General features: G+C 46.2%; 1 long non-coding RNA gene across 1 annotated transcript; it reads left to right on the forward strand.

Moving 5' to 3' along the window:
- Window positions 1–8,212: 8,212 nt before the first annotated feature.
- LOC144785363 (uncharacterized) lies at window positions 8,213–9,793 on the forward strand. Its single transcript, XR_013601841.1, has 4 exons — window positions 8,213–8,550; window positions 8,705–8,775; window positions 9,065–9,152; window positions 9,642–9,793. It is a non-coding gene; the product is annotated as an uncharacterized LOC144785363 (long non-coding RNA).
- Window positions 9,794–12,281: the final 2,488 nt, after the last annotated feature.

The raw sequence follows: 12,281 nt of genomic DNA on the forward strand, positions 1-12,281 counted from the left end.
AGTGAAGTATAGTAATAGAGATATCAGCTCGACGGACAAGGCAATGCCTCATTTTGTGTGGTCTGTCTAGCCAAATAATGTTGTAGTCTGGATGCACAAGAAGGTCTAACCAGGGAGAAGAAGATTCCATAAGCCACGATTCCATCAGGATGGCTAAATCCACTCCACGGTTCAAAATAAGATCAGCCATGTCAGCTGCGTGTTTCATTGCTGAGCGGCAGTTGAGTAGAAGGCAGGAGATTGGTTTCGATGAGTTACCCCAGTTAAGTTCATGCATTACGGGTGTTAATAATTCTTTTTTCAGGTTGTTAGGGTTAACGTTTCTGTTATTTGCTTGAGTTGTTCTGTTCGCATTGATTGAGAGTGAATAAATTGTATGTTCATCCACCATGGGTGGGGAATTGGGAGATGATTTGTAAGATAGTAACAGAAACTGTGTTTCCAAGTCTGTCAGGTATCGATGGTGTTTGCAGGTTCGGAGTTGGCACTTGGACAGACATGGGGTAATAGTATTTAGCTTGTTGTGGGCTGAGAGAGTGGTTTTTGGAAATGGTTGATTTTAGAGAGATAATTTTTTAGAGGAGTTAAAGATTCTTAATGTCTAAAATAGCATTTTGTAAGTTTAGATAAATCCTATCCATTTGGGTTATGAGTGTTTCTAGTTCTATTAGGGACAAAGGGGATGGTTGGAATAGAGTGCCGGGAGTTCTGTAGGTAGGAATGCTAGATCATTCTAAATCAGTGTGAGAGGGTCTGGTAGACGTTCCATCTGACCTTTTTAGATTCTTTAAAGGATATGACTTGGGATTAATATTGGGGTTAGGTTTTAGTCTTTGGTTGTCCTAGGCAGTGTTAAATGGTACAGAAAGGAAGGCGTTTAAAATTGGTTAAATTATTAGTGTTTACTGGTATGAGAGGTCGAGCTGAGTGTATAGGTGTTTTTCCTTTTTGCCATCAGGAGCTTGTCACTGTGTTATCCCACTGGTATCCATGGTGGATTGAGGGGGATAGAGTGGGTCCTTGAGATTTGGCTGGGAGCTGTGATGGTAATGGAGGAGGTGGAAAGTGATTTGGGATGTAAGAGAAGGGAGTTGCTGTCTCTTGTTTCAGGGATTCTGGTCGTAAGTGTAGGCTGGTGCAGCTCCTGAGAGATTATACATTCTATTGTGTCAAAGTGACATTTGGGTTGAGGGTCAGATTGCGAGGAATCGTCTTGATGGTGTGCAGGATATGAGTTGTTGTATACAAGGTCTTTTAGCATGGCAAAATAGTTGTTGAATAGCTTGATAGCCTTATTTGCTGCTTGGATAAGAACTGTGCCATTTTTGTAGGTGACTAATCCTACTCATCCATTTATTTACACGCTACCGAAAGTGCACAAATCCAGGTCAAATCCCCTGGGTAGACCTATAGTGTCTAGAATGGGCAGTATGACAGAACATTTATCAGAGTATGTGGATTTGTTCCTTAAACCTTTAGTGATTAATTTGCCATCCTACATAAAGGACACTATGGATGTCTTAAACAAATTGGACAATGTGAAGTGGGAAGACGGGATGCATTTTGCCACATTAGATGTGGTTGGATTGTTTACTTGTATACATAATGATAAAGGGGAGCAAGTACTTAAGCACTTTCTAGGCAGCCGGAGTGCCAGTTTAATTGATCATTCTGAAATGATTGTTGAGATGAGCTCCATTATCTTGAAAGATAATTTCTTTCTGTTCCAAAATGAGTGGTACCACCAGATAAGGGGGACAGCGATAGGCACCAGGTTTGCTCCTCCTTATGCCAATCTCTTTATGGGTTGGTTTGAGAGAGAGCATGCCTGGAGCCGGGAAGCTGCAAAATGGACAGATTTTATTCTTTTCTGGGGTCATTTTATAGACAACATTTCACTATTATGGAGGGGTACTAAGAATGATCTAAATCAATATTTTGAGATCCTAAATCAGAATGATTTCAATGTGACTTTCACAATGAATCATCAGGATGAAAGAATAGAGTTTTTGGAACTATTCGTGGAAAGCGATTCGATCAAGAGTAAGCTCTATAGAAAAAGTACGGCTAATAATTCTATTTTGAGAGCGGACAGCGCTCAGCCGGTATCAGTAATTTATGGGATACCGTTTGGAAAAATTATAAGGATCCGCAGAAATAGTAGCACGGAAAGTTGCTTCAGGGAAGAATTGGACAAATTGAAATGTAGACAGTCAATTAGAGGCTACAAGAAAAGGAATTTGGACAGGGCCGTGAATAGAGTTACTCAGATCCAAAGGAAAACTACGTTAGTGCCAAAGGTCAAAACAGAGTCCAGGCAACCATTGGCTTTTGTGTTAACATATAGCAGTCAGAGGGACAGAATCTGCAAGGGTCTAACAAAAAAATGGCATTTGTTAAAAGGAGTGCCGGGTCTACTTAATATCATTGGGGACAAACCAAAAGTGGTCTACAGAAGTAGTCCCACGATAGGCAATATGGTAATGAGGAATTATATTGAGCCTTCCAGAGGCACTAATACCGGATGGATGCCTTCACCACCGAAGGGCTTTTTCATTTGTGGGTCCTGAAGTATTTGCAATTTGGGCATTAATCGGATTAAGGAGTTTCGCAATAACACTGACAGGTACTATCAGATTAAGGAGTTCATTAATTGTAATAGTACCGGGGTGATTTATGCGATAATATGTGCTTGTAACAAAGTTTATATTGGGGTGGATGCGGTAGGTCTTTGTCTCTGTCGGAGACTCTGCCTGACCGCTGTATGGTAAACAGAAGCACTGATACAATTTGCCAGCGAATATCATTGCCGTTTGTACTAAAATCTGTTTAAAAATGACTTACTATTTTTAAAGAACCCCTTGTTGTTTTAGACTATGTTTTAAAATGAATTACTATTTTTAAAACAAATTACCTCATTGTGCACTGAACCCACTGCTAGCTGCGTCTTATATCACATGTGCTGACTCTCCCGAGCCCCATTCCGTCGCGGCTTCTGCCGTTTGTTGCGGAGGGCTAGAGGGAGGAAAGTCGCACTTCCGCCGGCTCCACCACCACTTCCGGGAGGGTAGCGCTCTAGTCCTGGAGCGCACCACCCTACAAAAGCGGCAAGGCGGGAGCACGCGCAGTGGATGCGGTAGGTCTCTGTCTCTGTCGGAGACTCTGCCTGACCGCTGTATGGTAAACAGAAGCACTGATACAATTTGCCAGCCAATATCATTGCCGTTTGTACTAAAATCTGTTTAAAAATGACTTACTATTTTTAAAGAACCCCTTGTTGTTTTAGACTATGTTTTAAAATGAATTACTATTTTAAAAACAAATTACATCATTGTGCACTGAACCCGCTGCTAGCTGCGCCTTATATCACATGTGCTGACTCTCCCGAGCCCCGTTCCGTCGCAGCTTCTGCCGTTTGTTGCGGAGGGCTAGAGGGAGGAAAGTTGCACTTCCGCCGGCTCCACCACCACTTACGGGAGGGTAGCGCTCTAGTCCTGGAGCGCACAACCCTACAAAAACGGCAAGCCAAGCGCACGTGCGCAGCGGACGCGCCGGCGGCGCGCCAAAGGCAAGCCCTTCTGCGCCCGTCCGCGCCCTGCAGCGCCCAGGGGCCAGCCTCCCTGCTTCAAGCCCGAAGAAATCTACTATTCGATTAAGGTATGACTCTGACGCCCTTAGGAAATTGGAGCCCAAAACAGAGTCATCATGCCGCCATTCTATGCGCCCAAACAATGCCATATGGAAGTGCTCACACTGTTGTTTCGACCCTAGACCCCCGCGCAATCTAATGGAGAACCCGATTTCCCCGCCTAAAATGTTTCTCCTAAATTGCCGGTCCTTGACTAAACACTTCATGGAAACGTCACTTCTCCTCGACAATCTCGATCCGGATGCCATATTCCTGACGGAAACCTGGCTAAAAGACGAGATTGACCTAGACATTAGTTCCATACTGCAACGTGGCTATGGACTACAGAGAGTTGACAGAAAGGGGGGAAGAGGAGGAGGACTAGGGATATTATTTAAAAACTGCTACCAATGTAGAGCCTGCCCAGTTGGAATCCCGGACTGTGAAAGCATGAGCTTTACCTTAGACCTATCTGCCACCTCAACATTTTCGGGACTACTTCTCTACCGCCCTCCGGGACAAATAGGAGAATTCATAGAATCCCTTCCCTCTTACGTTGCCGAGCTAGCCATTTCTTAACCTCACTTCACACTATTGGGAGACATAAATATTCACCTGGATGACCTCTCAGACCCCCTAGCTAAGTCCTTTCTAAATAACCTTGCAGCCCTCCAATTTACCCAAAAGGGATTCGAACCCACGCATAATAAAGGCCACCTGCTAGACGCAGTCCTAAGTAACGATCGCAGGCTTGATGTAGGGACCCCAGTCCCCCTTCCATGGTCCGACCACTTCTTGATGCCACTAATTTGGGAAACTTTGAACCCCCCATCATTCCCTCCCCGTGCCATGCTAAGGGGTAGGAACTGGGCGAAGATATCAACCCACCAATGGGCTAATTCCCTCTCCACCATCCCAATTCAAACAGGAGACAATCCAGATATACTTTACAAACATTACAATCAATGGGTACGGTCCTCACTAGATGCGATAGCTCCTTTGAAACCCCTCAAGGAAAAAACCAAGTGCAAAGAGTCACCTTGGTTTAAACCTAAACTAAAAGAGCTAAAACAAAACTGTAGGAGACTAGAGAGGAAATGGAGACGTACACTCAGGGAACAGGACAAGAACAGGCATCGGGAAGCCATCAAGGGATACAAAGCCGAAATTAACTCGGCTCAGTCAGCATTCTATGAGGAACGAATTAGGTCCGCGTCCAACAGCCCGAGGGAAATATTCCGAATTGCCAAATCCCTGATTAGCACCCCTCCTATTATCCACGACCCCAGCGAAGCTCAGAACCGCTTCGACAATCAGGCAGAGTACTTTTATCAAAAGATCTATTCCATCTCCCAATCCTTTAACTCTACCGATCTGCACTCCTTGGAAACAGATACCATCCCCGCTACCTCTGTCTGCCAGCTAGCGGAATTCCCACTGCTTGAGGAAGACTCGCTTAAAGCACTAATGCAAAAAGTAACATCCGGATCTCCCACCGATCCTGCCCCTCCGCATCACTTTTTGAAGGTTGCGGACACCATTAGACCAACCATCCTAAATATCATGAACAGGTCTATAATCGTAGGGAACGTACCAAAAGCCTGTAGATGTGCACAAGTAAGAGCCCTCTTGAAGAAGCCCAATCTCGACCCTGGAAAAATGGCAAACTATCGCCCGATTTCGCTCCTCCCCTGGATAAGCAAGCTGCTTGAGAAGCACATCAATTCCATCTTGATGCAATACTTGGAAACCAACCACCTACTCCATGACTCTCAAGCTGGCTTCCGCCCAAAACTGGAGACAGAGGCAGCCCTGCTAACAGTAACAGAACTAGCCCGGAAGCACATGGATCAAGGCGGCACCACAGCAATCATGCTGTTGGACCTAAGTGCCGCCTTTGATACCGTGAACAACAACATCCTAATCTCCCGCTTAATAAATCTGGGAGTGACAGGAAATGCTATCACGTGGCTAAGATCCTTTCTGAAAGATCGCACATTTCAGGTAGTGGAGGGGGCCACACACTCTGAAATCTGGCCCCCCAATCAGGGTGTGCCCCCGGGCTCCTCCCTGAGCCCCACATTATTTAATGTGTACATGGAACCCCTGGCAGAAATTGTGCTCCCATTTGGCTTTGAAATCATCACTTACGCTAATGATACACAATTAGTGGTATCCCTGAATCAGCCAGGCAGCACTTTCCACAATCTGAGTTGCTGCCTAGAAGCGATAACAAAATGGATGGCTTTGTCCCACCTGAAGCTGAACGGGGACAAAACAGAGATAATGTTTCTGGGGAATACAACAGTACCAAGACCTACCATCGACTGGCCGATCTGCATGGGTACCCCACCTGAACCAAAAGAGCGGATTAAAAGCCTAGGTTTATGGTTAGATGACACCTTAAGCTTCAATCAACAGGCCACAATACTCTCCGCCACATGCTTTGGCCTGCTGAGGATGCTAAGGAAAGTCCTGCCTCTCCTCCCTTTTGAAGCCTGGAGAATAATGGTCCAGGCCGTTGTTCTGTCCCGTCTTGATTATGGGAATGCCCTCTACTTGGGCGCACCGTCCAGCACAATAAAAAGACTCCAAGTAACCCAGAACGCGGCAGCCCGCCTTCTTCTTGGATTGCCCTGAAGACACTCAGGAGCCACCGCCTTGAGGAAATTACACTGGCTGCCCATCCAAGCCAGAGTAAAATTTAAGGCGATGTGCATAATGCACAAGGCCATGTGGAAGAAAGCCCCCACAATGATTTGCTCCCTAGCCACCCCCTACCAACCGCCGAGATCACTACGCTCAAGCACAGCTTTTTTGGCCACAACTAAGAAAATCAAACGGGCTAGATGGGGTGGACGCTCCTTTTCTTGGAACGCGGCCTCAGTCTGGAATTCCCTGCCACCCACACTGCGCAGCGAACCCGACCTACAAAAGTTTAGGAAAAGCCTGAAAACACTTCTTTTCCATTAAAGTCAGATAGTAGCCTCCTAACCCCTACCGTTCCACAGCGCTACGAGGCCTCCGGGTAGTAACGCGCTTTACAAAACCCAATTTCATTTCATTTCATTTCAAGTACATAGAGAAATCTAAAAAACAGGATACAGGAACATAAACGAGCAATAACAAACCAAGATCCCAAATCACCCATCTTTCAGCACATAAAAGAGAATCATAGCACACAGAAAGATTTTAGGTTCCATGGGATGCAGGAAATAGAACCTAGAGTCAGGGGTGGGGATTGAGAGTTGATGATAAGACAGCAGGAATCACGGTGGATTAGCCGGTGCAGAGCGGTTAAGTTGGGTCTGAACAGCAACTCTGAATTACATTATTTCTTGAAATGATATGGGTTGATGAAAAGTCTATCAGAGATATAAGAAATGAAGGAGTGGAGGAACGTGTTTTGTTGAAGATCAAGATCATATTTAGGTGCGGAAATAGGGTGTCATTATAATTGAGGAACCAAACTGCTGTTGTGTTGATTGGACTGGGATAGTTGGAGGTAGTGTAATACGAATAGTGTGAGGGGATATTTACACCCTCGAGTTATCCGGAAATAGGAGAAATTTACTATGGACCGTGATTGCTTGGTGTTTGGAGAGTGTTTTTTTGATGGTTGAATTGAATGTGATGTGAAATCACTGTAAGTAGAAGAGTCGACGTAGGCAGGCTCTTCCTGTGTTTAGAGGTAATGCTTGTTGGTTTTCCCTGGAGGAGATATAAGAAGCAGTAATAGGATTAATTGGAGTAGAGATTTGTTTACTGAGGGGCACTAGCGTAAATATAGTGAGCATGATGGAAACCAAGAGTAACATGAAGAATCAGTAACATATTATAGGGTACGATGAGGCTACCTACATGAGGAGTCTGTTTAATTTGAACTAATGAGAGCGCTTTAAATAATGTCAGAAACACCTAGTTACAGCAGTAACTCAGATAGATAGATTATCAGAGGAGAAACGTGATTGTTAGGAAACACAGACCGGATACATATTACTACTTTCCAGCTATAGACGCTACCTGCGTGAATTAATTGGGAGGAATGGTGATACACTTTTAAATAAACAACAATGCCAGGTACATGTTGAGTCTGCTGAATGTGGTTTTAGGAGTGTTTGAATTAATGTGTGGAACACGAGGCGACAACAGTACTTGAATGAACTGGATTACTATAGGCAGAAGGAATCGCCGTATTTTGAACATGGTCCGAGTATAATAGCGGACCTGAGAGGGACCTTGTAAACAGAGAGGTTAGGATAAATGTGATTGGTTAAACAGTACAGACCGGATATTTTTTATTTCTTTCCGGCCGCAGACGCGTAGTGTTTGGAATACTTAGACGCGGACTGCAAAGCGGAGCTGATGAGGCTGTGTGGTGTTGCAGGATGCCCGCAGTCCCTGCAGGGGACCCCATAGGAGGGCAGACCCGGTAGTAGGACCGCGGGCAGCCGGCTGCCCATTCCGGGGGTGGAGGCGGGGAGGTGGGGGGGAGGCAACGATAGGGTGAGGGGCGTCCCCCCACGGGCCAGGATAAAAGGGTGCCCCGCCCCCCTCGCGCTCTCTTTGCTGCTGCCCCCCACACTAGTCGGTCGCTCTCCTGGCTGTTCCTCGCCAGCTGGAGGGTAGTTAGGCTGCCCCACCCCCTCCCCTCCCACGTCGGACACGAGGCCCACACTCAAACCGGTAATTAGTATAGTTTTTCCGGTGTTGAGTTAACAGGTGCAAAAACAGGCAGTGCAGACCACATTGAGAACAAGGGTGGTGTTTAACGGGACAATTAGAACCTCGAATTGGTGTTAGTGGATTGGTCAGCAGGGAGTTTAAATAGCTCTGTTTTCGACCGACAATGCACAGCGGAATTTATCGGGCCTAGCTGTTGCGGAGCTAAGATGTCCAGCAGGAGTTAATGGAGAAATAAGGTGAGATCTTGAGCATTGTAAGGTAGTTGAAGTGGAGGAATGCAGGGGTTTTAGTGGAATAGCGTTATTTGGTCTACAGGAATTAAAAGAATGTAAGGTTACTCAAGTTATATGTGGAAGGGAACCTGAATAGGTGTCTCTTTGTTGATTTCAGGCAATTACTGCAGTTATACTGGGACATAGGAAAACTGATGATGGGTCTTTGCTGATCAGGAGAAATAGGAGGTGAGAAAACTATATTGTGAGTGGGATTTTAATATAAAAATTGACAAATTGCGGATTTAGGATCAGGATTGGGTTGGACAGGTGGTTCCTCTTTTTGATAATAGGAGACCTTTTTGATAAGACCTTGGAATTGGAGAATAAGTGGAAGTTATAAAGAACCTCTCACGGAGGAATATGATTTATAGCCAGACACTAGGTGAATCATTCTAAATGAGTTGAGAATCATGCAATATTCCGACTTGCAATAAGGGGTGTAATCACTAAATTCAGGCTTTTTCATAAATACTAGGCATGGATAACAAGTACATGGATTAAGAAAGTACTAAGAACCAAGGAGCTACATCACCCATTAGATCATTACGTGGATAAAAATAGAGGTGAGAGGGTTTTATTTGTTACATCAGGCAAGAATGATGAGGGTTAACAGTGAGTTATCCGTGCAATAATTGTAATAATAAACATTAGCAAATCACTACTAAACAGGTTTATGGGGTACTTTCAGGATTCTAAAGGGTGTAAGAATGTCAATAGATAATAAATATGGTCATTGCTGTCAAATCCTTCTTGGGGGGATGGTTAGAAACACCTTGAGACTGTGAGATTCATATTCTCAATGATTAGGTGGGATGCCTAGTAAAACTTTGATACTTGGAAATTTATAATGTTGATGATTCTTTCACCACCATTGTCCAAATTATTTTCAATTTAAATTTTAAAACATCCAGAGTGTTATATAGGCAGGTTTGTGTATTCCATAGATTCTTGTGTAGAATGGTATATAGGCAGGCTTCCATGGTAGGAAGAACATTGTTGTACAGTTTGAATCACTAATATAGATTTTTTGATTATGTTTTTTCTCTTTACAGCCCTGATGATGTCCCTTATGGGACGAAACACATAGGCTGTGGAGTGTTATATTTTTACAATTGTTTTGAATATCTTCGTTTTGAATATCTTCATCAAGAAAGACTGTTTGGTTGAATGAAAATATCACCTTACTACAAATAAAAGAACAGAATACAAGTCACAAGGAGACTTGCGTGAACTTTTGATTTTTTTATGGACTGCAGTACTCAAAAAAAAAAATGCTAGATATTATTTTTTACTTTGACACTCCTTCTACTATTGTTTGAGCCTTAGATACAACAGCTGCCACCTCTTCCTTTCAGGCTACAAGTGCGTGCTCTCTATCTTTGGCTGAAAAAGACTTACTTTATTACTCCTTGGTTATATCTCTGCATTACAATTGGGTTACTATTCCTAGTCCACTGGATTGGTTTGCTGACTGTCTTTTTTCTGCTTCTGAATGAACACTATCTCCGAGAACGCTCAGCAGTACAACTTGTGAACTGAGCATCGAAACCACATGCATCTCATACCTTGAACTGAGGGAAATGTCCCTGGTGAACATTACAGCAGGTCCCGTTCCGGAAGAACTAGTGTGGGACAGGGTATCGTATGATGTGCATGGTCCTACTGAACATCTCCAAATACCATATTTGTTTAACATTTTCTTAAATTATAGCTGCACCTCTAGTACTATTTCTGATGATTGGGGCATTGAAACAGTGCCTAATTTGTGGCAGATTTAGAACAATCAGCTGAATTTTATTCTGATGAGTTGTATGATGGAAAATCAAACGATGGTGATATGTTTTGCATTTCAATCGATCAATCGATCAATCAATCAATCGTGCCATTTGTATAGCGCACTACTCACCCGGGAGGGTCTCAAGGCGCTTGGGGGGAGGGGTATGCTACTGCTCAAACAGCCATGTCTTGAGTTGTTTCCTGAAGGCGAGATGGTCCTGGGTCAGCCGAAGGTGGATGGGGAGGGAGTTCAAAGTCTTGGCAGCCAGGTAAGAAAAGGATCTTCCTCCGGCGGTGGCTCTTCGGATGCGTGGTACGGCTGCGAGGGCGAGGCTGGTGGACCGTAGCTGGCAGGTGGGCGTGTAGAAGGTCAGGCGGTCGTTGAGGTACTTGGGGCTCAGGTCGTGGAGAGACTTGTGTGCGTGGCCGGGGAGCCAGTGCAGGTTCCTCAGGTGGCTGGAGATGTGGCTGCGTCGGGGGACATCCAGGATGAGTCGGGCGGAGGCGTTCTGGATGCGCTGGAGTCTTTTCTGTAGCTTGGCTGTGGTTCCGGCGTAGAGGGCGTTTCTGTAGTACAGTCGGCTGGTAACGAGTGCCTGGGTGACAGTCTTCCTGGTCTCGGTCGGGATCCAGCGGAAGATCTTGCGAAGCATGCGCAGGGTGTTGAAGCACGATGAGGAGACGGCGTTGACTTGTCTGGTCATCGAGAGGCAGGGGTCCAGGATGAAGCCCAGGTTGCGTGCGTGGTCGGTTGGCTTGGGTGCGGTGCCCAGGGCTGGGGGCCACCAGGAGTCGTCCCAGGCGGAGGGCGAAGATCCCAGGATGAGGACTTCCGTCTTGTCCGAGTTCAGTTTCAGGCGGCTGTCCTTCATCCACTCGGCGACGTCTTTCATCCCTTCGTGTAGGCAGGTTCTGGCGGTGTCGGGGTCTCTGGTGAGGGAGAGGATCAGCTGGGTGTCGTCGGCGTAAGAGATGATGTTGAGGTTGTGCTGGCGTGCGATGGCTGCGAGAGGTTTCATGTAGATGTTGAAGAGGGTGGGGCTGAGTGAAGATCCTTGCGGGACGCCGCAGATGACTTCGGTGTCCTCGGAGCGAAACAGGGGGAGGCGGACTCTTTGTGTTCTTCTGGCGAGGAACGAGATGATCCACTCCAGTGCCTTCTCTTGGATACCGATGTTGCTGAGGCGCTGGACTAGGGTGCGGTGGCAGACCGTGTCGAACGCAGCGGAGAGGTCCAGGAGGATGAGGGCCACTGTTTCCCCCTTGTCGAGCAGGGTCCAGATGTCGTCGGTGGCTGCGATGAGGGCGGTCTCGGTGCTGTGGTTGGCTCTGAAGCCGGACTGCGAGGGGTCGAGGGATCCGTTCGTCTCGAGGAAGGCGGTCAGCTGTCTGTTGACGATCTTCTCGATGACTTTAGCAGGAAAAGGGAGGAGCGAGATGGGGCGGAAGTTTTTGAGATCGGTGGGGTCCGCTGTAGGTTTCTTCAGGAGGGCGCTGATATCGGCGTGCTTCCAGCTCTCCGGGAAGGTGGCGGTGTTGAAGGAGGCGTTGATGATGTTCCGGAGTTGGGGTGTGATGGTGGAGTCGGCCTTGTTGAAGACGTGGTGTGGGCAGGGGTCGGTCGGTGATCCGGAGTGGATGGTGTTCATCGTGCGGGCTGTGTCTTCGGTGGTCACCGTGGTCCAGGTGCGAAGGGTGGCGGTGGGGGGCATTGGTTCGACGGTTGGGTGCGTGGGTGGGGCGCCGAAGCTGTTCTGGATTTAACATTATGGTCACCATTTTTTACACAAAGCAAGTATCTCACATGCTGTTTATAACTACACCCAATCGGAACACTGTCCGACACCACGAAAAGGTAGGTCAAAATCCTTTGCACAAAAGATTGCTTATTTTTCTGGTTTTGACACACCAGACCC

This window comes from Lissotriton helveticus, chromosome 10 (assembly GCF_964261635.1).
Source record: "Lissotriton helveticus chromosome 10, aLisHel1.1, whole genome shotgun sequence".
Lineage (NCBI taxonomy): Eukaryota > Metazoa > Chordata > Amphibia > Caudata > Salamandridae > Lissotriton > Lissotriton helveticus.